A 22,069-nucleotide genomic window follows, 5' to 3' on the forward strand; every position below is an offset into this window, starting at 1 on the left:
CATCGCCACAAACACAGCTCATGTTGTGGGAGCAAGTCCTCTGACTTTCCCCTCCATCAGCAGGTTGGCCAAGAGCATTTCTCAGGTTTTAGCAGAAAGTTAAAGAGAAAAATCAAAAGATACAAGGGAAAGGGCAGGACAAAAAGGAAGCCATTGCCTCCAAGAGCTCTCATGTCCCACAGAAGTTCCCTCTTGAGGATGGGAAGATGGGTCTGTGCCCGCCACCTCCTCCCCTTGCTTCTCCGCCAAAAGACAACACTGTGCCAAACCAGAGGGCAGTCGACTTACCAGTCAGTAGGTTAAAATGTTTTCTTAAACAATTTTCCAAGTTTTCAAATGCTTTGTAGTTCTAAGAACAGAGCTATCCAAAATTTTAAAATATAATCTCTTATCTTCTGTTTAATAAAGTTATTTTTGAATTTTGAAGAAGTAGAAATCCGATCATTCCTCTCCTCCCTCCCGGACACGCACACCCTTAGGACCCAGACTGTTCTCCGCCAGGAACACACCGCCTGCGCTCTGCTGGCCGCCGGTTTTGCCATGGAGAGCCCACTGGCCGCGGCCGCCCGCACCGCACGCTTCCCAGCAAGCTTCCTGTGCAGCTGGCAGTGTGCCCGGCAGAGCAGAGGCACAACACACGTTCCCATCACACTTCATACGCGGCATTAAGTTCACGACATATTTTCATCTTCTCCTGAGATATTAGAGTCCTGGAAACAAATTCACTTCCTATCACTCAACGTGCAACTCAGATGATAAATCTTATACCACTATGTTAGTGTGGTAAAAATCAGAATTATACGGCAAAGAAAACAGAAATTATATCAAAACAAAACAGAGATGCAGCTTTCTTAATCTAAAGCAAATTGCTTTGGTTTTATACCCATAAAGTCCCACACTTGGGCATGAAGGCAATCTTGAATTAAAATGAACACCCCTGGATGCTATTATGACTGATGTCATGTTTAATATTCAGACAACTAGAAAGAAGGGCATGCCTTTTAACTCAATTACACGAAAAGAGGAACTGGAGAACAGCGGTGGCTGAATGTGCATGCCTTGCTTTGACACTCCGAATTAACACGCGCCTGTAGTAAAAGCCAGTTTTACACTTGGAAAAACACAGAGCCTCCTCATGTCCACAACACAGAGCTACAGAACACAGCACGTTAACCAGAGCTTTAGGTTCCCAAACCTTACTGCACTGATTCGATGAGGATCCCTCACTTCCCATTGTAAGAACAGAGACACAGTTATGAAGATAGAATAAAATCTCACCCTAACATTATAGGCAGAGTTGAGCTCAAGAGAAGACCCCAATTACCAGAAAGGAAAGAAAGCAAAAGGCGCTCCGAGCAGGTGCACTAAGGCCCAGCTGCCTGATCCTGGGGCCCAAGAGTCATCAGAACTGGAGACAGGCACCAGGGACCCGGTGGGGGGCTGCATCTCCGGGTGGGCAGGAGAGGTGGCCGTGAGCCTGGCTTGGACACAGAACTGGAAATGAGACCTGTGTCCGGACAGAACTCTTGGACGGCCGTCTGGTCTATGAAAAGAGAACTGGAAAACTCCATCCACCAGGCCAGGGAAGCAATAGAGGGTTGCTGGGAAGAGGCGTTGGTGAGAATCTAAAACCCTAAACCTGGGTCCCTGTGGATGTGGCCTCCAGATTCATATTCTTTGAGTAGTTCTGGAATCTCAAGTCTAGAAATAAGGGCAAAACTAGTCTAGAACCTGGGAAACCCTGTCGCCCCAAGAAGACAAAGAAAAATAGCTCCTTAGGGCTATCCCCACAATTCACAGCGCACAAAACACACAAAGAAGGACGCGAGGGAGGGAGGGAGGCAAGTACCCTGCTGAAGAGTTCACCATGCAAACTGAACATCAGGAATGATAGATGGAGACAACCCACCATGTGGGAATCAGCAAGAACAACAAAACCGACAAATGACTCCAAAATGTCCACAAATATTAAAACAATGCGGAAAAGACAACAAGCTGCACACACACACACACAAAAGTTAAATGAAGAAAAGAAACTGATGAAGGAAAAAAACCTGGAAATGGGAGATGAGAAGTGTTTAAAAAGAATAAAATGAATTTTCTATAATTGAGAAGAACAGATTAGATCTAAAGAAAAAATAGCAAATTAGATATAAAGATAAAACTAGATCTAGATAACTCACCAGAATGCAGCACAAAGAGAGGAATAGATAAAGGAGGGAGGCAGGGATAAAAGAATAAGATGGTCCAACACAGACCTAGTATGAGTTCCTAAAGAATGGAAGAAACGTACAAATGCAGTATTAAAACAGATAATAAATGAGAATATTCCAGAATTCAAACGTAAGAGTCCTTAGATTTACAAAGCATGCTAAGTCTCAATTAGGATAAATAAGTGTGAATCGACATCTAGACACAGTGCAATAAAACATTTAAACACTAAACATGGAAAAAGATCTTAAAAGCACCAAGGTAGGGAAGTTAGATGATCTAAGAACAGTGGATTGAGAGTTAATGTTTCAACAGCAACAAAAATAGCCAAAAGATAATGAAAGGTCTTCAAACCGCTGAAAGATACAGCAACCTGCAATTCTACACCCATCTGAACTATCATTCGAGTAAAAGGGAAAACAAAAACATTTTCAGATAAACAAAATGTGAGTACTTACCATTCAGAAACCATTGCTGAACTAACAAGGGATTATTCCAGAAAGAAGAAAATCATATCCCAAGTGAAAGACTAAGATGACAGAAGCAATGGTAAGGCACCAAAAACACTAGTAAATCATGTAAGTACACATTAATAACTACTGAATATTCAATTAATACAAAGTTTCACTTAGATACCAAGACTATGTGTAATCTTGTTTTCTCACTCTGTGTGTGTGTGTGTGTGTGTGCTTCAAAGTCACTGTTTAAAACACACCTGGTTGGTTTCCTCTTAAGAACAACATAAACCTTAAAATTACAGGGCTTCCTTTTTTACTCTGACAGCTAGGAAACTCAGAGCCAATTATGCAGGGTTTATGACATGCATTTCTGGGCTCTACTTCTCTTTGAGAGACCGTCATTTTTTCTCTTCTCTGATTCCTTTGTCTTTATTCTTACACAGCCTTCATTAACGAAATAAGAATTGAGTTCCTGAAATTGTACCCACAGGCACCAAAGCACTCGACACACCAACATGCCATGGCCTTGGCTTCTTCTCGTTATAAGGAGGAAGAGGAGGCCACTGAAATATGGCCTAGTGTGAGTAACTCTGCACAACTCTGCTGAAACAAAGTTCAGTACCACTAAAAGCAGGGTACGAGCTCAGCAATCCTACTCTGAAACACAAAAAGCTCCCAAGAGCATGACTGACAGCAATCACTGCCATGCACATGGGCTATTCTTCCTGTGCTGCACTCAACATCACATTTGCATGGCGGAGAGCCCGTCTTTGGAAACAGCTACACACTTGGGCAAAAGCAACTCTTTGTGAGAAATAATCAGCAAAAGATTGCTTATCCTTTCTACACTCAGAGAGTAGTTAGGAGTAACCAGCTCTTGGAAAAGGATAAACCACTCTATGCAAATACTCCTGCAAAGGTTCTCGATTAATGCAAATATTATGTTTGTCTTTTATTTTAATGCAAACAGCATCTGTTCTGCACAGTCCATGCCATCACTTTGTAGTCTGTGTGGAACATCTCAAGTGTGTTCCAGCTGCGTTTCAGAGTTTGAAACAGATTCTCCGAGAGGCAGAGCCACAGAAAGCAGTTCACGGAAGAAAACAGAAAGCAAACAAGTTCAGTGGGGCTCCTACTAGAAGGCTTCTTTCTCTTTTAAGGCAGGAGAGAAACAAATCCAAGAATGAATTCCCGAATTTACTTCTGCTGAGGTTTGGCTTTATTTGTGGGATTTTTCTTTTTTAATAGTTTTGACTAAGGAGAAAATTAGGATTGCTTTTTCTATGAATTTCGTTGCAGGAGAAAGAGACTCAGAACAACACATGTGGGGAAGGACTGGCTGGTTGGGGCCAGGCTGCCACCCAGAGCACAGACCCAGCGCCAAGGCGGGTTCCAGCCCCTCCCACAAGGCCAGGACCTCAGCCCAGCTGCATCCTCCTCCTTTCATAGAAGATGTTGGCCATCTAGAAGGCTCCCTGCCAACACTGGCTTCCTCAGATCGCTCCACTGATACTGTTCTGTGTCTGCCACCAGATGGAGAGGTCCAAAGAGGGGCAGAACCTTGTCGGGTTCTGTGTCCACGACTCTGAAGCAATGACTAGTTCAGCAGCAGTAGAGACTGGATGGGTGGAAGACTGGATGAATAAATCAAGCTGCCTATGGGAAAACAGATAATGTGGAGAAACACTGACCTGTCACTCTTCAGATTTCAAATGTAGTCAACTTCCAAATCTCTACCCAAGCAAGAGTACCTGGAAACAGTTTGACCTCAACATGCTAATATACTAATTTTACCATTCCATTTGTGTGGACTGCAGATATACTGCCAATTGGATCCACTAGACCAAGAATCCGCGTGGGATAGCCTACGAAGAGAGAAGAACCCGGGTATTTTCAGATGTCCCTCAACAGAAGCACCTACTCTCACATAAACTTGCTGTTAAAACTCTAAAATATCCATGTAGACAAATAACTCTGGGTAAATAACAGAATAAGCACTCATATAACACCTTTAATAATTAACTTAGTTATTAATTTCATTTCAGATTGCCTAATCTTTTATATATACTGCTAATCAGCTTATAGAAGAATTTTGGTTTTGACAAAAATCTCTGAATATCGATATTTAATAAACATGACTGCTTCAAAAAACGCAAGTGCAAAAAGAAAAAAAAAGGTGAAATAGGCCATGTGGTCCAATCGTAGCAGAGAGAAAGATCACAAAATCTGGACAAATATAAACACATCTTCTTGATGACATTACTAAGATAAAAAAACAGTGAAGAATTATAGGACCAGACAAAGGCCAGGGGGTGAGGATGGCATTTGGGGCTGATTTTCCCCTGTTGGTACTTGCAGAGCCCACAGCCATCTAAGAATCTTTAGTACTTTTGACACCACCTCTTGCAGATACTAGGTTTAGGAGTAGAACTCCAGGGACTGAAGGGCAGGAGAGACGGAGGGAAATGTGGGTTGGGATCTGGAAGCACCTCCTAGGGAAAGAAGAGACTCCACAATAAATGGACCCTCAACAACTGCAGCTCTGCTTCTAATGACTCTGCAATCCTTGAAACTGAACTGAAGTGATGACTCACTGCTAGGGGCCCCGAGCACCAGGCAGAAACAAACTTCAGTCTACTAAGGAGGAAGATGTCATCATTCTAGGCCTCAAACAGTCTCAACAGATTTTGCAAATAATATGTCCAACACACACACTCACACATTCACATATCAGATAGAGGTAAAGAAAACCCAACGAGAAAAAAACCAACAGAAACAACGAACAATAGAAAAAAGACCCTCAGGTGCTCCAGATAATAGAATTAAAGAGAAAGAGACTTTGTTACTTATTTGCTGTATACCATGACCCATAAACAATAGCTTCGAAGGAGGAATCGCAATAGTGTTCTAGTGACGATAAAAGAGGCGAATGCAATTTAAGATCCTGTGGTAGTTTTAGATATATATTTTAAAGAAATGATGATTTCTATGTTTAAGAAGATGAATTGGAAACTTGAAAAGAGAATTTCTAGAGCTGAAAAATGCAAAAAGTGAAATTAAGGACTCCATCATCTAACAGATTAGACACAGTTACAGTGAATTTGTGAGTAGGAAGGTGGACCAGAAGGAAATTTCCAGGATGATCTCAAAAGTCAAGGGCAGGAAGTTGGAGAAACAGAAGGCACCGAGACAGAATGTGCAGGCAGACACAGGAAAGCAGACACTGAACGGGTCAAAAGCACGTCGGAAAGGACCCCGGCCAAGAACTACCCCAAATGGCTAAAAGACAGTAGGTAAAATTGCTGAAAACAAACACGGCTATGGAGGGGAAGGGGGATCACCTACAAAGAAGAGCGGTGAGGATGATTGGTGATTTCTCAACGGAAACACGTAAACCAGAAAACAATAATATCTGTCACGGTGCAGAAGGACTGCTTAAAAGTACTAGAAGATGGTCGCTGTCCAACTAGAATCCTCTAACCAGCACAGGCATTTTCAAAGAGTCATTTTCCAACAAAAACTGATCATCTGACACCAGAAAACGTTCTCACAACTGATCTCAGAGGGAAGATGAAAATGAACACCCATAGAAAGAACAATGAAAAGGGTTTACACGTGTGGATATATGGAAACGAATATTGACAAATAATATAGTATGCAAAACAAGGCCACAGAAGAGACAGGACAAAGGAGTAAAGGCACAGTGAAATGGCAGACGGGCACACCGACATTCTAGGCCACCACGTTCTGTGTAAACAAACTGAAGGCTCTACTCCGAAGCAAAGACGGCCAGAATGCACAGAAGAATGTAAACTAAAAAAATTCCCACACACGTGCTATTCACAAGGAAATATCTAAAACATACAGCTATGCAAAGTATGAAAATAAAACATTTGGAAAAATATGTACCTTGCATATAACAACCAAAGGAAAGTTGGCATAGCAATATTAATGTCAGACAAAGTAGACTTTAATAAAGGTACTGATTCTTGACTTTGACAGCATATCACCCCATTTTTTGAATATAAGGCAACTAAACTAAAAATCAATAACAAAAAAGAACTAGGAAAACCTTAAAATACACTTGGCCAGGCGCAGTGGCTCACGCCTGTAACCCCCAACACTTTGGGAGGCTGAGGGGGGCGGATCACTTGAGCTCAGGAGTTGAAGGCCAGCCTGGGCAACAAGGTGAAACCCTGTTTCTACCAAGAATACAAAAAATTAGCCGGGCGTGGTGGAACTGTGGTCACAGCAACTCAGGTGGCTGAGGTGGGAGGATTGCCTGAGCCTGGAAGGCGGAGGCTGCAGTGAGCTGAGATCACACCACTGCACTCCAGCCTGAGTGACAGAGCAAGACCTTGTCTCGAAAACAAAACAACAAGAAAACAAAAACCACCAAAAAAAACACTTATAAATTACCTATATGCCAAAGGGCAACTGGGTAATAGCACACATTAAATTTTCTGCAAAGCAGCAAAAGCCATGAATAGAGGAAAATGCTTTTAAAATCCTCATATTCGGGTTCCATGTCAAAGGCTTAGAAATGAACAGAAATTAAACTTATAAAAGTGAAAGGAAGTAATAAAGAACAGAACTTACTGAAACAGAAAAGACATACAGACAGAAGTGACAAAACCAAAACCTGGTTGTTTAAAAAGACTAATGAAGAGGAAAGATCTCTGCTGACAATGTTAAAGAAAAAAGGAGTTTCTCCTCAGCCCAGAGCCTGTGGGACGGCGTGAGCCCCGGTCCCTAGATCACAGCCTGCAAGTGGGCAATACGGCCTTGTGGGGGCAGGAGAGGAAGAGAGAAGTGACACAGTGAGCCGTCCTTTGTCAGAGTCACTCAGAGGGCAGCTGACAGCCAGCTAAGGAGAACTGGATCTAAGGGTGAAGCTCATGTCAGAGCCCAGGAAGGAAGGCTGAAGACTCAAGGAGCCAAATGACACCACTCCCTCGCCTTCCACCCCCAACGCTTTGACTGATTTCCTAACTCCATGCCAGGCCGCCACCTCTGGAAGCTGAGCAATTCATTTTGGTGAACTTCAGCTGAAAGACAGAGGTTGGGGTTCCCATCCAACGGAAGCCCCTCTGCGGACCGCGTGTCCAGACTGTCTGCGGGTGCCCTGTGACAGCTCTCTTGCACACGTGCCCACACAGACGCTCATGCAGCAGCATCACATGGTGGGTAAGACCGTGGACTCTGAAGCCAGACGTGCAATTCTAACCAGACTCCCTCACTCACTAGTTGTCAGATCTTAGGCAAGTTTTATACGTCCCAGTTTCTTCATCATAAAATGGGGAGGACAACACTTGGATCTCAGGGTGCTGATGTGAGTATTAACCAAGAGGTACAAATAATGGGTCTGCAGCAGGGTCTGCTTGTTGTCCAATAAACATGCTCAGTTTCTATCATCCTTCGTCGTGGTATAGAATGCCCTAAACCGGCCTATTGGCCTCATCTCTCTTCCCTCCAGTAATCCCAACACTGTGGCCCCGAGTGTCTCTATCAAATGCCTATCAGGCTGCTCCCTCCTGGGAGGACCACTTCTCCGTGGCTCTGCTGTGTGGCCTGTGGCCTCCAGCTCTGCTCCTGCAGCCTGCAAGGTTGCAAGTGAGGTCCTCCTGCCATAGTGTTCCCACGCCCAGCCTCCCCCAGGGCACGCCTTCCACCTGGGGCCGGAGCGCTGCCTCCCTTTCCCATGGAGGGCAGGAAGGCGGCTCACACGGCATCGTGCAAATGGCTCTGTCTTTGCTGGGCTGGTGACTCACACCTTGAGCCTGAGAAGGAGGCATGGAAGCCTATCCTGTCAGTGGCCACCAAGAAAGCCCAGCTTCCTACATGGAAGATGACGAGGCCAGGGCACTGGGGTCGAGACAGAAGCCAGCCTGGGAGCGGCTGGAGCGGCAGTCTCCGCTCCCTGCAGGTACACACACCTAAATTCAATGCGGCACTAAGGTTTCAGGTGGACATTCTGGATGTTCTGTTTGTTTTTGTAGAGACAGGATCCTGCTACATTGCCCGGGCTGGGTTGAAGCCTCAGCCTCCTGAGGCAGGAGTGGTCGGGGTGGTGCTAAAGATGAGACTGAGCCCAGCTGGCCCACGCTGTAAAGGCAAACAGAAAAGCGAGAACGTGCAGGTGAGACAGTTACTGCCGAGGCCTAAATGCACTTTAGGAACTAAATCCAGCAGAGCGTACATGAACCCAGGTAACATGCTGGAAACGAGACTAACGAGGGCCTACAGAAGGCGCCAAGTCCAGAACCCCACCCCAGCAGCTGCCGGGTGCTGAGATGGCGCGTGGCCACAGCCAGCCGGGCTCTGCACAGACGGACGCACACCGTGGCAGGCCTGGGCTCTGGGAGGCGGGCAGGCCCGGGGGACCCTGTTAGGTGCGTCCATGGGGCATCCTAGGACATGATGAAACACGTTTCAACTGTTGCCAAGAACAGGCACCTTACTAGCCTGCTAGCCAGCGTGCAGACTTCCTACGCTGGAGACTCGGGGCCACAGAGCGGGAGCCTTCTGGCTCCGCCACAACCCACGGGCTAGACACAGGCTGGGCAAGGGGTCTCCCTGCGGAAGAAAAGCAGAAGTCAGCGTCCTAAGAGTGCCTGGTGAGACGGTGGCCCAGGCCCACAGGGAGGAAGGTGCGGCAGTGGGCTGGTCCACTCTTAGAAGGCAAAGTTTCCAACTGAAACCACACCAGAATCCTCCCTTGCTCCTTAACAGTGGCAGAAGCCCCAGCAGGGACACCCTCCACCCAGCCCGGCCAGCAGGTTCTGCTGCCAACTGCCCAGGGCGACTGAGGAGTCTGGAAAAGCCTATGTTGGAGGGTCCTCGGGTTGCCAGGCGCCATGAAAGCACTGCCTTTGTGAGCCCCGGGCCCCTACCGGTTGGCCTCTTCCCCTGAAGGCCTCAGACACAGAGGCCCTAGGTGGGAGTCAGCAGGGTGGCATCTGCCCCCTTGTCACTCCAGGGGAAAGCCCTGAGGGACCCTCCCAACCACGCCAGCACCGCCTGCAGTGACGCCGGGCCGCGCTCACCCCAAGGCCCAAGGAGGAGCCATGGTCCACTGAGACCCAAGACGGGGTATCCACGTGGCTTTTTAGAAGCTAGTATTTCCTCCTGTGGTGTCTCCTTGGGGGAATCCTAAATTTCTGTGATGTGAGATAAAATTTTAGTGGGATTACAGAAACCCTGGCTTAGTATCAGAGACCACAATAACACACTTTAGAAACAGAGTAGCAATTTGGTTCTCTGCGGAATTGTAAGTGGAAGGGATGTATTTTCCTTGAGATTTTAAAAATAATTAGGAGGAAGAGACAAAAGAGAAGCTTTTGTGAAAGCAGAGATAGAAATTTAATTAGAAACAGATGAGGATCTTCTCAAATCACCCTTGCCTTGTTTGCCCAGGTCCAAGATAAGGTAATGCCATTAGGCAAGACTGATCTCTACTCTGAGGGGCCAGAGCCTGGCTCTGACACTTTTGGCCAAATGTCCCCATCCTCGGCCTGGCCTCATTTTCTGTGCAGGAGTGTGGCTTCATTTTCTGGGCAAGAGTGTGGCCAGTGAGACCTGGGCCAGCACAGGGATGGGCAGGCACCACAAGCAGGACACCCCCAAGGGTGCACACGGCTGAAGGTGCCATAGGCAGAGGGCGCTCTGTGGGCCACATTCACAGCCCAAGAACACGGGCGAGGAGGCCTGTGCTCAGGCACTAAGGACACAGAGGGACAGTTCTGGAATCCACCGAGCAGTCCTTGGAAAAGCTGGTGCCCTGGTGAGCAGGACAGCGTGAAGATCTAAGGAGTGGATCCCTCACTGGAAGGTCAGGGCACCACTGAGACAGCCTGGAAGCTTCTGTGCTTCACGAAAGATCTGCGCGTGAAACCCGGGGAAGCCGAGCCCCAGGGAGGGCCCATTACGCTGATGAAGACGGGAGAGAATGAAGGATGGGGACCCTGCCCCAAACACTCGGGGCCAAGAGAAGATCCCCGCACCCGCTACGGCGGTGACAAAGGCACATACATGCCACTGCAATCACTGCTAGAAGACATGAAAATGCTACCCTCCTTCATGTTTGCTGTGTCGCACCCTAGCCTCTGCCCCAGAGGTCAGACCCAGTCCAAGGGCACCGGCCACTGCAACTGCACATCAGTCGCCCTGAAGCCCGCCCTGAGGGCCCCCGCCCAGCCCAGCCCCTTGCGTGTCAGCCGCCCTGAAGCCCGCTCTGAGGACCCCCGCCCAGTCCCCTACCTGGCGAGTGCCCCTTCTCTTCACATCAGGCAGCAGGTGAACAGCTTCCCCCTCGGAGCCGCCCCATGGGCCTCCGTGCACAGGTGTGGAGGCGTCCACCTCTGCACCACCAGGAGCCCCCAGCCAGGGCAGCTCTTGGCACTGACGCCCAAGGGGTATCGCTAGGCCCACAGAGAGCCGCTGTCAAGGACAGGGGCAAAGGCAGGGAAGTCAGGCTCTACACACGGCAGCATCTTCACGTCTTGCCTGAGAGTATGTTCTAGAAGGACATGGGAGAGGAGAATAAACAGGGTCAGGACAGTCAGGCAAGGCCTCCAAGTTGGAGGTGTTAACCACACCTGAAAGGGTTCCTGCAAGACACAGGGGCACCGACGGGGGGACAGAGCCCAATGCTGCTGTCCTGGCATGCAGAGCAAGCCCCCGGCCTGGTCCCAGCCGTCTGACTCAGCTGAGCCTTCCCTCCTGCTGCTCCATCTAAGCTGGCTGCCCTGTGACACCACTCTGCCCCTTCTCTGCAGAGGGGAAGCTCTGTGAGGGCAGAGCCCCGTCTGGCCACGGCTCCCATCAGATCCGAAAGGAAGGTTACGTGGGCACCTCCGAGAGCCAGCAGCTTACTCAGGGCACACAGGACCTTCGGGGTGGGGGTCGTCCCCGCGCGGGGGCTCAATGACTGAAAACAAACGGGGAAAGAAGCAGCCCTGGAAAGGAGGGGGCTGACTTCCCCAGGCCAGACGGGGAGCTTGCGGGGAGACGGGCTCTGGCCTCAGCCTAAGGTCGCACCCCAAAGGCCATCCCAGACACCGGGGTTACTGCTGCTCGGGGACTCCCAGCAGGCACAGGGTTCACCTCTTTCCGCTGGGGCCGCCCCAGCCTCCACCGCGGGGGAGCAGATGCGCCTGCCAGGTTCCATTCAGCTTTGGTTTGCAAATGGAAGCACAGGCATTTCCAAATGCAGCTCACATTTGTGAGTGTGGCAAAAGAGCGAGAGAGCGTGGGGGCAGGAAACTGGATTTTGTTTGGTTGGTTTTTAAATGTCTGTTAAGAATGTGCTAATGTAAGACTACGCATGAAGGTCGCCGGGCAGATGCAGCGGTTTATCTTGGAAAAAGAAGTGTGGCTGCCCACGGCCCTGACAGGACGGCCAACCACATGCGACCAGAGGGAGATGGCCCGGGTGAGCCGAGGCCCTCCTGATCCTAAGAGGCCAACAGGGCTCTCTGAATGATGCTCCCTAGGGCTCGTACCCTGAAACCTGCAGAGGGTGAGGAAGCTGATGCAACAGTCAGAGAACAGATCAGCCTTCCTGGGTGGAAGCCAAGGTCTCTGGAAGCCCCGTCCTGTCCTTAGTGTTTCTTGGGGGAGGCTCTCCTGAAAGCCATGCCTTGCAGCAGGTCCCAGGGTGTAAACACTGTGCAGGGACACCCAGCCCCATTGCTGCCCTGTCAGAGGATCCTGCCCCTTCCCTCCTCTTCAGTGTTCCAGGGACCTGAAGGCCCCCATATGCTGCTGGAGGCGTGGCACTGGGCTTTCTTTTTACCACGAGCGGGAAGCTGCCTCTCAGAACTGCCCAGCTCAGAGAGCCCCGAGGATGGACCCTCCTGCCCCTCCCCCTGCACAGCAGGGCAGGCCCAATGCGGGCTGAAGCGGGCAGGGCCTGACAGGGGCTGGAGAGTGGCGGATGGGGGGCAAAGAGCCAGGGGCCAGCCCTGGGGCTCTCCCACCTCCCTTGAGCCACCCTGAACCCGCCCCAGGGGAGAGCTTGCTGCTCCGGGTCACCCTAACCCCCAGGTGACAAGCAGGGCTCCCACATGTGTGCCCACTCCAGGATGGGTCCGGCACACTCAGGAAAAATCACAGCCTCTGACAGTGCTCCAGAGGCGCCACAGATGAAGTCATAAAACCCTTCCCTTCAAACGTGTGACTTCTCAGCAAACACCGCCACAGACTTTCATATCAGGAAGTCAATCTTAGCCCAGCAATGGGTGTGGTTTCAAAACAAATCGCTCCTCCAGCGAAGCCAAGGCCTCCCACTCAGAAACAGCACTTCCAAAATCAAAGAAAAACCCCACTGCTGGTGGCCTCCCGGTACCACCCCTTGGCGCTTTCTGAACACTGCCAGTGGGGACCCCACTGCTGGTGGCCTCCCGGTACCGCCCCTCGGCGCTTTCTGAACACTGCCAGTGGGGACCCCACTGCTGGTGGCCTCCCGGTACCGCCCCTCGGCGCTTTCTGAACACTGCCAGTGGGGACCCCACTGCTGGTGGCCTCCCGGTACCGCCCCTCGGCGCTTTCTAAACACTGCCAGTGGGGACCCCACTGCTGGTGGCCTCCCGGTACCGCCCCTCGGGGCTTTCTGAACACTGCCTGCGGGGCAGGTGAAGAGCTCTCCCGGGGGGAGGTGGGGTGGGGCAGGGACCCAGGCCCTCCCTTTGCCCAGACTCCTCTGCTCCATAGAGCCTTGGGGCACAAAGGACACAGCAGGTACGCAAGGTGATGCCAACGCCCACTAGGCCACAGCGCCGGCACCAACACAGGCACCCCACAAAGACAAAATCACCAGGCTGGGCGCAGGCTCAAGGTCGGCCAGCTCTGCAGCATCCCAAACAAGTGTCAGAGACAACGGGCTTCTTGGAACTTCCAAAGACCATTTCAAAGTTATGCATGAGCTCAAGAATTTTGCTAGGTCCTGGGGGTGAACGGGCATGTGGGAACCATGCCATGGGTTGGCTGCCGCTGAGTGCGCAGTGCCCTGATCAGGCCTGTGTACTGACCTCCTGGGCCTGGTGGGATGAGATGAGGCCAGAGTGAGCTGCCTGTCCACCCTCATACACCAACCGTATGGCAGGAGCGTGGCCTGCCTTGCCCCGCTCCCCCTCCAAGGACAGGGAGAGGGACGCAGGGCCCCTACGCCTGCACAGAGGCTGCTATGGCATCCAGAGGGGCTGCCAGCCAGCGAAGACTGCTGAGACCAGAGGTGAACCACAAGGCCAAGGGGCCAGGCCAGCCGGAGCTCACTACACTGCCATAGCCCCCGGCTGGCATCCCAGGACAGCGCCCAGGGCAGGAAGCCCACACTCCAGGCAGGCCTACCTCCTATAGCAGAGCCGCTAGGTAGGAAACGTGCCCCTGACTCTCCATAAGCCTGGACCCTAGTCCCAGGAGCCCACACTGAGATTCTGACTGTCCTCACTGCCCCGCACTGCAAGCCACTGGTTTGGCCCACCCAGCCCTCCATGACCTCCGCACGGCCATCCTACCTGCAGCATAGATTCACAGCGCACCTGCCCAGGGGCACCTGGCCCTGTGCTGGCCATGCTACCAAACCTGTTCCAGAGGTGCCGCCAGGGCTGCTGAGGACAGAGGAGGCTAACGATTATAGAGCAGCTGTCCCGAGGCAAGAGTCCACGATTTCATGACACACAGCTTTGCTCCCTCTGGGAAATTATAAGCCACTGGCCAAGAAATCATCATGGCTTCCACACACCCAAAGGCAAGTGTTGCAGCTCACAGCTCACACCCCACCCTCTTTCCCTCTGTCTTCTCATTCCACATCTGCCCCCTGGGGCCCTCCCAGTGTCACCATTTCCAGGTAGCCCAAAGGGGACTGTGAGCTTGTAAAGTGGAAGAGGCTCTTCCTTCACTTAGCCAGGGCTGACGGTGCCTATAAGGCACCCCCCCCCTTGGCCTCTACAGCTCTTGGGACTCCTGCTCCACCCCACACCCAGGTGCTGCGGCCTCCCCCAGGGGACACCAGGTCATTAGGTTCATCTCCCCCAGCCCTAACCACTGGAGGTCCCCTAAGCCACAGGGGACAAGGCAGGGCTACCGGTAATCTCTCAGGACACCACCCTGGGCATCCTGGCACAGTGGCTGTGCACGGCTGGTGCTCACAGATGTGCAGAGGGAGAGTAAGTGCCCACATGGTCTCCGTGGCAGCTGTACACTGCATGGGGGGTGCCACCTGACCACCTACCACTCCTGTGGCACTGGACACATTACTTGACCTCTGGGGTTGCCATCTATCACCTGGGAGACAGTGGAACCTACCACCGTCCAGGGTCTAGGGCAGTGCCCGGCCCACAGAAAGTTCCCATCCACTGCACCTATAATAATTACTCTAGTCCGTGACCATGGACAAGCATACCACACCCGCCCCTATCACACCAGACAGATGGCCTCTGATACAGACCCTCGAGAGGAAGCCGATGGAGTCTGAAGAGCACCAGTGACCAACAGTTCCCAGCGGAGCACCAGGGCCCATGGCACCACTCAGCAGCTGCCCAGGGTCCCCGGATACAACGGTGGACAGAAAGGACTCCCTGAACCCTTGAGGACGTGCTGAAGGCAGTAAAAATCTACAACTGCTCCCGGAAGGGCTCGGCACAGCTATAGAGAGTTGTACACACAAGAAACTAGCCACAAACCGGAAACGTCAAACCACAGCTCCATGACATTTCCTCACGAGGAGGCGGAGCCCCGAGCCAAGGCAGACCTGGAGCGCTCCGCAGAAGAGGCCTGTGCCTGGGGCCCTGCGCCCTTCTACACGGCAAGGGAGACTAAAATCACAGGGACAAGGCCGCTCAAGAAGAGCTCTGCCCTGGGGCAGGCCCTCTGCACCCCCTCGCAGGCTTCTCCACCCGCAAGGACAGAGACTGCTCCAGCCAGCTGCTCAGTTTCCACACAAAGCTAGCCGCTTGCCACTGCTCCCAGCTTCTGAGTCTTACACAGTAATTCCGCACATTCCAAACACAGTCTTTCAAATACCGTCTCGTCTAAGAATGAGTGCACTTTCCTAAAAAGACAAATATCAAGCACTTAAAACACACACATCAAGCTACGGGCGATACTTGAATTCCAGGCATAAATCAGAATTTCCCTAACTGTTATCCAAATTAGGTCAAAGAGTTATCAAAATAATCAGAAAATGTTTTGAGAGGGGTTTACATTCACTTGGTTGTAATTTATTTGCTCAGTTCATCCCATTCTCGCTGTTGAGCTTTCTCCTTAGGAAGTAGGAACGGGTGCTGGAGGAAGGAAGCTTGGTCCTCAGCAAACGGGGAATGCCAACAGCGCTGGCCGCTCCCAGCCTCGGGGTGGTGGCCAGGACGGTGGCCCTGGGGGGCCAGGCCCCACTGACAGCCCTAGGCAGGCCCGTCCTGGAAGGAGCAGGGCCCACTCCGCACTGCAAAGAGTGAGCCAAGAGATCAGAGATTAGACTTGCGTCTAGATTTTCTCAGGATAAAGTGTGATTTTGAAAAGACGCTGAGTAAATAAGCCACATGTCAAGGATAAAGACATTCATCATGAAAGTAAACAAATTTCTCCCTGAGTTCTGACTTACCACGAAAAGGAATCAGCATACTTCCTCGGTACTGGCTTCGACCAAGCTTTCCACAGCACAATCAGTTTGGTGCTCATGACCGCCTGGAGGGACAGGAGAACCTGCCCTGAGACTAGGAGGCCTGCAGGCCCAGGAAGATAGGGTGATCCCAGGGGACCACCCATTTCCGGTCAGGGACACAGCCCCTCACGAGGGACTGACAGAGAAAAGGGAAGAGGACTCCCCAGGAAGCTGCAGAGACCCAGGTGTGGGAACCGAACTTCTCCCAGCCTTTTCGTCAGTCGTTAACCAAGAACAGGGTCACGCCGGCAAGCTTCTGTGCGGAAGCCTACCAGGAGACCTTAGGGCACCGGGTGGATGGTGCCAGGCTCCCTACCCCACAAAATGGAAAGAAACAAGGGAACAGCTACACAGAAGAACGGAATTGAGCTGGCTTTTAAAGAAAGGCCCATCGCACTGGCAAGAAATCTCAAGGACCCATCCCTTCCATAGCTGAGCTTCCAGCGGCTTGATTCTAGGCAGCTACCACTGGAAACGCTCAATTGGAAGACGCTCTTAATGTGCACACTAAGACCTAATTTACCAGCAGATGGAAGCCGTCCAAGCACCCCCATCATTCATACATACATACATTCATACGTCTACATACATGTGATGCACATATGCACCTAGCAAATATTGTACGTTGTCTATGTGCCCAAGGAAAGGTGGGGTCTGACTTCCTGGCACTGGCCAGGTAACTCCTGCAGGCATCACCTCAACACCTTTTAGCTCAGTGCCAAACTCCATCCCAGTTTGCAGGAATTATCTGCAAGCTCCATTCTTCAGAACCTCAGTTTTCCCCACTGAACGAGAAGCACGATGCCCTGCTGGTCTCCCAGAGGAGGAGGGTCCTTACACTCCCCCCAGTGGGCTGGCCGCTGCGAGCCCCTGTGCACTTTCCTAAAAACACAAGTATCAAGCACTGGTCACCCCGTGGCCAGGACTGCCGGCTCACCACACGTTCAGACGCTGAGTTTCTACATAGAAGGCTTCTAAAGGAAGATGACTCAAGTCGTTTCAACTTCAAGACACAGCAAATCTTCCAAGTTGCTCGAAAGGGGAAAAGTACAAACTGTCCACACACAACAGTGTAATTACAAGGCCAGCGATGATGGGTTTGGTTCTTACGACCCAAGGCTGGCTCGGATCTCATCCCAGCACTTTGTTAATTGCACATTATCATGTGTCAGGGCTTCGTAAACAATAGCGGTGAGTGGACCTGACTTACCTCCCCCCTCAAATGATGTCCTTACACAAAACACAACAGGCAACTCTGGGAGAGAGTCAACTGCACACAGGTGGCCCTTGAGGTCCCAGAGCCTACTCTCTGGATGAGCTCAGGATGTCACCAGCCTTCCAGCAGCCTGACTACTCTCAAGGCAGCAGGTGAGGACCCAGAGTCCTGGAGGTTGCCCCATCAGCTCTGTCTCAGGCTGCACTGCAGCAGCTGTGTGGACCCTGCGGCCTGTCCACAACTGTATGTGTAAAAATGAATGGATGATGGAAATAGAGAAGCACTGTTGGTGACACCGTGGAGAGGGAAATTCTGAGCAAGCCCAAGGAACCTGCTGTGGCCTCAATGGGACGCTCATTAGCTGTCCCCCAACGTATTCAACTGGAAAGAAGAAAGGGCAGAGCTGGCGACATGCAGAAAAACAGGAAATCTCGCAGTGAGACACGGCGAAGCAGGTGATAGAGAAAAAGAGGCCTTTAAAAATGAGAATCCAGAATAAGCTGAAATAGTCTGGGGGCTAAAAAACCTAGACATTTATAACCTAATCGGGAATATTACAATGCTTTCCAGTCACCTGGGAACCAGACCACTCCCTTGTTCCAAACAAAGATGTGCTACTTGCATTCAACATTTGTATAATTTCTTACGTGCACTGACAGGGAACTATCTAACATTTCTGAGATCATTAAACCATCTACTTAACAGAAAGGAGTAAGACGACCTGTTGACGGACGCAACAGATGTGAGTGTTACTGTGAGCGGCACGTGCAGACTGAAGTGGCTCTTAGTTCAAACCAATATACGCACAGACCTCCAAAAAACCTCAAATACAGAGTAAATTATATACTGGTAGGCTAGCTTTTGGCAAGGAAAATACAGTGTCCGTTTCTCATTCAGAAACATGGCAAATATGTGCACTAATATTAAATATATCCTAATTAGTTACAAATCTCCCAAAATACTTACAACTCAAAGGACTGGGTTTATCTGATAGACACACAACCTTCACTTTCCTCATTAGTTTGGAGCTGAAGGAAATGCAAGATTCAGAATGTAAAGCTAGTAAAAAGGTTGGGGCTTAGCGTGTTTTTCGGTGTTTGTTTTGAGACGGCGTCTCACTCCGGTTGCCCAGGCTGGAGTGCAGTGGTGCAATAATGGTTCACAGCAGCCTTGACTTCCTGGGCTCAGGTGATCCTCCCATCTCAGAATCTCGAGTAGCTGGGATCACAGGTGCATGCCACCAGGCCCGGCTAATTTTTATACTTTTAGTAGAGAAGGGGTTTGAGAAGGGGTTTTGCCGTGTTGCCCAGACTTGAACTTCTGAGCTCAAGCAATCCATTCACCGTGGCTTCCCAAAGTGTTGGGATTACAGGTGTGAGCCACCACGCTCGGTCAGCTTAGTGTGTTTTTTGTTTACACATTCTAAGTTTTCAGTGCTGCTGTGTTTGGAATAGCGAGGAATACTCAGTTCACATGAAGTCAACAGTTCCTCTTGGTGATTGTGTTCAGGACTGTGAGAGCCAAATCTGCCGGCATCCTCCCTAGAGCTCTCCATCCCCCAACGTGGCTCTCCGACACAAAGCCTGGGTGGCTAAGGCCGGCACAGCTGCTGAGTGAGAGTTCAGTTCTGGACCCCGAAGACAGGCTGCCCTTCATCCTTCCACGACGTGGCCTCTCCCCTCAGGCTGTGTGTCCCACATTCAGAGTCCCTGACGGCTCCATGTCCCAGAATTAATCTCTCAGTAGGGAAGGTGTCCACCTGGAAGTCGCACAGAGCCTCGAAATTTCCTGGAACTTGTGTTTAGAGTGGGGGAAAAGCCACTATCATGCTGCCATACTCAACAAGACCAACACAAATCTCAATGGACATTCACAACCTGGCGCCAGATTCCAACAAACTCTGCACAATAATGACAAAAAAGCACAGTTTCCAAAAAAAATCAACAAAGAAACCCAGCTCTCTCTGTGAAACCTTCCATTTACTTGGCCACTTTCCCATGGACATTCAATTAAAAACAACTGTGGGAAAAGCGAATCCAGCCATTAGACGCTGCAGAAGCTGGCTGGGCAATCAAATCTGTGTCTCCGAACAGCCCAGAGAAGGCTTTTAGCATTTACAGCCAACGGAAGCCAAAAGCCAGGAGCCCCAAGAGGGGGCCCACATCACCATGCCAATCCAATCCGAGCTCAATAAATGTCTCTGATAGGTTACCAAAACACAGGCAGCAAAAGAAAAAAATAGCTAAACAGGATACCATCAAAATACAAATCTTCTGAGCTTCAAAGGACACCATCCAGAAAGGCAACCTACAGAATGGAAAAGAATATTTGCAAACCATATATCTGATCAACAAGCTGCATCTAGAATATAAAGGGCCTCGACAACTCAACAATAAAAAGGCAAATAACCTAATTTTAAAATGAGCAAAGGATTTAAACAGACATTTCTGCTGGGCACGGTGGCTCACGCCTGTAATCCCAGCACTTTGGGAGGCCGAGACGGGCGGATCACGAGGTCAGGAGATCGAGACCATCCTGGCTAACACGGTGAAACCCCGTCTCTACTAAAAAATACAAAAAACTAGCCGGGCAAGGTGGCAGGTGCCTGTCGTCCCAGCTACTCAGGAGGCTGAGGCAGGAGAATGGCGTGAACCCGGGAGGTGGAGCTTGCAGTGAGCTGAGATCCGGCCACTGCACTCCAGCCTGGGCGACAGAGCAAGACTCCGTCTCAAAAAAAAAAAAAAAAAAAAAGACATTTCTCCAAAGATGTACAATGGCCTATGAGCATGTGAAAAGATGCTTGCCATCATTAGTTGTTAACCTCAGGAAAATGTAAATCAAAATCATAATGAGATGTCACTTTCTATCCACAAGGATGGCCAGAATCAAAAAGATAACAAGACCACCTTGACCGTCAAACCCAGCACTGGAACCTCTCGCAGCCAGCCATCTGCACTCACCCCCAAGGCACCCCTGCCCTGCTGCTGTGGGTGCCCCAGGTGATGCCCTCTGACCCTGGCAGAGCAGGGCAGGCAGCTGCAGGGGACAAGAGCAGCAGAGGGGCTCACCTCTGTGCCTCCCTAGACCCTTAGATGGGCATCTACCCTGGCCCTCTCATCCCAAGCTGTCCCTGCATTCCTGCAACAGTTTCTTCCCTCCCTAGCGATCTGGCCAGAGAGTTGCCTACGATGAGTGGCAGAGTCAGAGACCAGACCTGCAGGTCTGAGGGTTGAGCACAGGAAGGATAAACGATACTCCACACAGGGTCTACACCCTCATTCCCAGAACCTAGAAACACATCACCTCAGATGCTCAAACGGACTTTACACATGCGTTTAAGGATACTGAGACGGATTATCAGATAAATTCCGGGGACAGGAATTATACAAGGTGACAAGGTATCTTGTCACAGCAGAGCAAGGAAGCAATCAAAGACTGCAAGGGTTATGTCCAAAAGACTCAAGGGCCAACTCCACAGGGCCTCGTGCATCAAGGAGGACAAGGTGAACATCAATGAGAATAACAACAGCAAAGGCCTAAAAGACATGGAGTACACTTGAATCCATGAGCTCACAATTACACACAAAAACAAACAACAAAACTCACTAGTTACCTTCAGATGATGTAAAGCAACGAGCTCATCCCTCTGAAAGATGGTAAATAAAGAAAGTGTTTCCTCTGTAGCCGAAGAGCTGATGAGGGCACTTCCTCTCTGCAGAAGTATTTTACCTGAGTCAAGAATAAGCCTCTTGGATTATCACTCTGCAGCCCCCAGGAAGGAGGGAATGAAGCTAGACAGCGACCTTCAGGACCTGCTCATCACCCAGCAGAACGCCTACACTCCCATGCCACAGTCTCGCCGACTAGCCCCAGTCCGCCACAGGCTCCAGCTGCGACCACCAGGTCACCAGAAAGAGAGTGGGGAGGAACCTGCTCAACACGCCACATGGACACAGGCAGTGAGAGTTCCGCTGTGGCCATGCAACAGGACAACAAGCCAAGCTCCCCAACAAACAGACTGGAGGGCAACAGGCAGGGAACGGCTGTGTCCATCACAAGTGACAGTGTCCCATCAGAACCCACGAATCTTACTTAACACTTATTTGAACAACAGCCACATACGAAAAGAAAAGAGAATGAAAACTCGTTGAGACAATGGGGATTTTAAATGACTGATTATCTGATGGTATTAACGTATTAACGTGTTAAAGCTGTGATAATGGTATTAAGGTTGCCTGTTCAGAAGACACTTGCATGACAGTAGAACTGCTGTGAAACAATACAGTGAGGCAGGTGTGGCCCTGCTCAGCCATCGCTGAAGGTGGGGGCAGCAGCCTAGTCCGCTCCTTATTGTCTTTTCACTTTCGTAAATGTTTGAAATTTTCTGAAATAAAAAATGAAAGATAGCCAGTGAAGGTGCTAGATTTGGACAAGGGTGTCACTCTGTTCTGTTTTGCTGTTTATTATTTGTTGCAAACACAAACCTGGGCTCACACTTATGGAAGGTTATACCCTCCTAGCCCA

At 50.3% G+C, this 22,069-nt stretch overlaps 1 protein-coding gene across 29 annotated transcripts in view; it reads right to left on the reverse strand.

Moving 5' to 3' along the window:
- HDAC4 (histone deacetylase 4) overlaps positions 1 to 22,069 on the reverse strand; it is a 352,953-nt gene that overhangs the window by 205,466 nt on the left and 125,418 nt on the right. For 4 of the 29 annotated variants that reach the window (XM_077956688.1, XM_077956683.1, XM_077956686.1 and 1 more), the window contains exon 1: positions 15,118 to 15,317. The exons of 21 other annotated variants lie outside the window; for them this stretch is intronic. The gene's annotated coding sequence lies outside the window, so the exon portion shown is untranslated. Of the gene's footprint in view, positions 1 to 10,928; positions 11,241 to 15,117; positions 15,318 to 22,069 lie in introns of those variants that run through there. 4 more of the 29 variants (XM_077956685.1, XM_077956682.1, XM_077956670.1 and 1 more) reach the window with 3 other exon arrangements.

Source organism: Macaca mulatta, chromosome 12 (genome assembly GCF_049350105.2).
Source record: "Macaca mulatta isolate MMU2019108-1 chromosome 12, T2T-MMU8v2.0, whole genome shotgun sequence".
Classification (NCBI taxonomy): Eukaryota; Metazoa; Chordata; class Mammalia; order Primates; family Cercopithecidae; genus Macaca; species Macaca mulatta.